The sequence below is a fragment of the Macaca mulatta genome, chromosome 13 (genome assembly GCF_049350105.2).
Source record: "Macaca mulatta isolate MMU2019108-1 chromosome 13, T2T-MMU8v2.0, whole genome shotgun sequence".
In the NCBI taxonomy this organism is placed as follows: domain Eukaryota; kingdom Metazoa; phylum Chordata; class Mammalia; order Primates; family Cercopithecidae; genus Macaca; species Macaca mulatta.
The window spans coordinates 75,883,850-75,889,065 of NC_133418.1; the positions used below are offsets into that span (position 1 = coordinate 75,883,850).

At 40.5% G+C, this 5,216-nt stretch overlaps 1 pseudogene; it reads left to right on the top strand.

Moving 5' to 3' along the window:
* The first annotated feature begins 702 nt into the window (after positions 1–702).
* LOC718352 (C-terminal-binding protein 2 pseudogene) lies at positions 703–2,025 on the top strand (annotated as a pseudogene).
* Positions 2,026–5,216: the final 3,191 nt, after the last annotated feature.

The window sequence follows — 5,216 nt, forward strand, 5'->3', positions numbered from 1 at the left end:
TGCTGAGGATAAAGGATAAGCTTTAAAAAAATCAAATCAAAGACCTAATTATATAGAACAATACAAAAGCAAATAGTAAGAAGATAATATAATTGTAGTACCAGGAGGCAGAGCAGGAAACAGAGAGGAAAAGATATGCCCTCATTCTATCCATTGGCCATAGGAGAAAATCAATAGGTACTAAATAAAGAAATAGAGGATTGGGATGTTATATTTGTTATACTAATAAATGTGAGTTAAACCCACCTCTTTATAAAGACATTCAGAATATACCACAACATAAAATTGAATTCTGTGCTGAATATAGATTCTCATAAAAGCTGAAAATAATAGAATGGACAAAAGCATGTTAGGCAAATGCATACAAAAAGAAGAAAATCACAATCTGAATATTATACAAAATTAAATTCAGGCTAAGAAGTATTTAACAAGTCAGGGAAGGGTATTTTATAGTACCATAGGGTACAAATTTCAATGAGGATAAAATAATGTGAATATATATGAGCTCTAGAGTAATACAAAGCAAAATCTTTAGGACATTCAAAGTGAAGTAGAGAGAAAAATCACATCAGGCTACAGAGTTAGTGGACAGGTTTATATTGGGTTCATAGTGGCGTCATGCACGCAGACTCCCGCGAGTTCCTCTAAGTTCTTACAGGATTGCTTTGCCTGTTGATCTGAGATTTGCACAGTTCCATAAGAATGGCCCTTGTGGATAAGCACAAGGTCAAGAGGCAGTGACTGGACAGAATCTGTGAAGGTATCCGCCCCCAGGTCCTGAACGGCCCCGGGCACCACACCCCCTGTGGTGCTGCTGGACCACCGCAACTGCACCGTGGACATGCCCATCCTGAAGGACCTGGCCACCGTGGCCTTCTCTTATGTACAGTCCACGCAGGAGATCCACCATAAGGTTTTAAATGAAGCCGTGGGCGCCATGACATGCCGCAAAATCACCTTCGCCAGGGAGGACCTGGAGAAGTTCAAGGCCCTGAGAGTGACTGTTGCGGATAGGCACTGGCCATGACAATGTGGACATCAAGGCTGCCTGTGAGCTCGGGATTGCTGTGTGCAACATCCGTTCCGAGCCAAGGAAGAAACAGCCAACTCCACCATCTGCCACATTCTCAATCTGTACCAGAGGAACTGTGGCTATACTAGGCACTGCGGGAAGGCACGCAGGTACAGAGCATGGAGCAGAGGTGGATCAGGAGCGGCCGGCATCCCTGGGAAGACGCTGGGCCTCATCCGCTTCAGTGGCACGGAGTAGGCGATTGCAGTTCAAGCCAAGGCCTTCGGATTCAGTGTCTTATTTTATAACCCCTACTTGCAGGTGGGATAGAGCAGCCCCTGGGCCTGCAGAGGGTCTATGCCCTGCAGGATTTGCTGTATCAGAGTGACCACCTCTCCATGCACTGCAGTTTCAGTGAACATAACCACAACCTCACCAATGACTTTACTATAAATCAGATGAGGGAGGGAGAATTCCTTGTGAAGGCAGCCCGTGGTAACTTGGTGGACAAGAAAGCCTTAGGACAGGCCCCCAAGGAAAGCAGGATAGAGGGGCAGCCCTCGACATGCAGGAATCAGAGCCCTTTAGCTTTATTCAGGGTCCGTTGAAAGATGTACCGAATTTCATCTGTACTCCCCATACTGCCTGGTACAGAAAGCAGGCGTCGCTGGAGATGAGAGGCAGCTGCCACCGAGATCTGCTGAGCCATCACAGGTTGCATTCAGAAAGCTTAAGAAACTGTGTGAACAAGGAATTCTTTGTCACATCAGCGCCTTGGTCAGTAATAGAACAGCAAGCAATTCATCTCGAGCTCAGTGGTGCCACATACAGGTATCTGCCCAGGCATCGTGGGCGTGGCTCCAGGAGCTCTCCCTGCAGCCAAGGAAGGGATCATCCTTGGAGGCATCCCAGTGACTCACAACCTCCACACAGTGGCACATCCTTCCCAAGCTCCCTCTCCCAACCGGCCCACAAAACACAGGGACAATCGAGAGCACCCCAACACGCAATAGCGGAGAATGCCAAAAGGTAATCCTTCTGATACACTTGGGACCAAGAGACAGTGAAAAAAATAGATAAAATAAAATAATTTGACAGTCTTTTTAACTGATTCTGGACATATGCATCATTGATGTTGCAGTGTTAAAACTACAAGAGCTAGAAAACTGAAAATGTCATCTGCTTACGGAAGTGCTGAAAGACTAGGATGTGATTTATTAACAACCAACTTCTGTTATTGTGTGTTAAGTTTTTCATCTGTCCATCAAATCACACAAAATAAACAGAGCTTTTTCCTTTGTCAGTCCTTTGGGCATAGCAGGTCCTAACACCCTGTTCTAGAATGTTGCATCAGGAGTTCAAACATCAAAATAAAAATTAAGAGGAAATCCTTATCCTGTGACTCTGGTCCCTTCAGTCTACAGGGGCTGGTTACCTCTTTTTGCTAATAGGAAGATTGCATTACTACAAAATAGGGAGAAAACTGTTTGCCTGTGGTAGACACTCGATGCACAGGATTGAAGACAGTACAGGCTCCTGTTCAGAGAAGTGTCTCTCACATCTGAAATGCATATCGAGCAGACAAGTTGGTTGTTCAGTAAAACCCTCTAATGATGCAAAAACAGTGTTGAGTTTCACAAGCTGTTTGTACTCAAATATATTTTCTCAGTTTCAGATCCTCTACTATTTTATTGAGTGGAAAGACTTGAACTAAAAGGTTTAAGAAGATCATGTTGCATTTCCTTATGTCTCAGGAAATACTTTTTCTGGTAACTTGTCAGATTGTCCATGAGCAAACCTACTTTTTTAGATACCGATAGAGTCTTCTTTTCTTCATGTGATACTTCATACAAGAACACTTCAGATGTGTTAGATGTGACTGACTAACAAATCCTATTAGATCTGTGTCAACTAGTTACATGTTCTATTCATAGTCTTCTGTGAATCATTTGCCTTTCTGTTTAAAAGGATGGCCTATTTTGAGCCTTTGTATACATACATTCCTGTTTTTTTAACCAAAGAGATTTTAAAATTGTCCTAAACAGAAAAATAATGGCTATCGGAAGTGTTTTGTTTTAGTGTGAGTTGCCATTACTGTATTTATTGTAAAGCTGGACATTTAGCATTCACTGCCGTTTTCAGTAAAAATTAAAATACAGTGTCTTAGAGCTGACAAACAGCTCATACGCCAAATAGATAAGGAATGCCTATTTTTATATTGGATTGCTAAATAATAAACAACCTAACATAAAAATAGGTAAGGAGCTTACACAGTCACTTAACAAAAAGAATATTCAAATGGCTTTTAAACATATGAAATTTACCTAACCTTATGAGCTCCTTATGGAAATGTAAGTTAAAAATACAATGAGATGTCACTTTATTCCCATCAGTGTAGCTAAAATTAGAAAGGTCAACACCACCAAGCACTGGTGAGAATGAGGAGGAACAGGAACATTCATATCCCGCTGTTGGAAGAATCAACTCGCACAACCACTTTGAAATCTGTTAGTGCTTTTTTCTTTTTCTTTTTTTTTTTTTTTAACAATGCAATGCCTAAATCTGTACCAATAGAAATGGACCACACACACACACACACACAACCCCAAATGAATGTCTGAGAATGTTCATAGCAGCATTATTCATAAAAACCCAAATATCCATTAACAGAGGATGGATAAATTTTGGTGTATTCATATAATACTACAGAACAATCAAAATTAGTGAATTGCTGCTACATATAACAGTATGTATGAATCTGATTATAGCTCTTTCAGAGAAGCTAAACACAAAAGTATACATACTTTATGCATATCAATGGCAATACATGATTTCATTTATACAGTATATGAGCACTAGCAAAACTAAGTTATGATTTTCAAAGTTGGGATGGTGGTTGCTTTGAAGAATTTGGAGGGGGAGTGATTGGAGAGCTATAGAAAATGTTCCTGGGATGCTGTTACAAGAGCATTCACCTTTTCATAAGTTAGCTGGGCTACACAGTTTTGATTTGTGCATTTTTCAGCATGCATCCCATACTTCAATTTAAAATTTCATTTTCAAAAGAAAAAACTTCAACAGTCAAAAGTATTTTTAAGTTTATTTCTATCAGATTGAGCCACTGGAATTGCAGAGTTTATTACAACAGCTAAAACTATCCTAATTACTACAGAACTTTAGAGGTCATCAACAATTATTTTTACAGATAAGTCAACTGTGGCCTAGAAAATTAAGGGACTTAACCAATGTCACAGAGCTAGTTAGTGACAAGCTCTGGTCTATTAACCTCCAAATCCAGTTGCTTTTTCTTTTTCACTATGTTTCACTGCCTCAACGTCATGTGCACCCCACTTAACACTCTCATCCCACTTGGCTCCCAATAAACAAACCATAATAACAGAAAGTGATATCTACCCACTCAGCAGACAATTTCATATGATAGTACCTACTGAAATTGCTTCTGAAATTACCTAAATGTCTTCCTGTAAACCTTAGTAATTGAGTTTGGCACATAACACACTTTGAAAAATAAAATACTTTTCCCAAATCGAACACTTCATTAGTTAATTCCAAGTGTTTTGCTACCCCTAAATCATGCATCTATTTTGCAGTTTTTGTAACCTATTAGCGTTGTGATGGATTAGATGTTTTAATTAAGCCAAATGATGTCCTATAATGTCCCTAAAGAGTGGTATGAATGGAAAACTTTAAAATAAACACATCTGGACAAAAATCAAATGTATGAACAAAGAAAATCATATGTTTTAGCCACTCAAAAGAGCAAACTACAGAACCTGAAGAATTTTTTAAGAGAACGTAGTAGCATTTCTGGGCGTTTGTCTTCCAGTGAAAATCCCAGCCAGTCCTAGGCAGCTGTCCCCAGTTTTCAGCTTAAGTGAGACACCCACTGGAGGCTGAGGGAGTGGCAGAAGAGAACCCAATCCCACACTTCATCTTCCCCAGCTAGGATTCCTGTTCTGGGGTATGGGAGTCAGGTTCAGAATCCTCCAAGTAAGAGTGTGTTGATCTCATCACAAAGAAAATTCAGCAGAATAATTTTGTGGAGCAATGGTGAAGTCAGCCTTCCCAGTTTCTCTCTCTCTCTCTCTCTTTTTTTTCTTTTTCCCTTGGAGACAGGGTCTCACTTTGTCACCCAGGCTTGAGTTCAGTGTCACAATCACGGCTCACGGCAGCCTCATCTTCC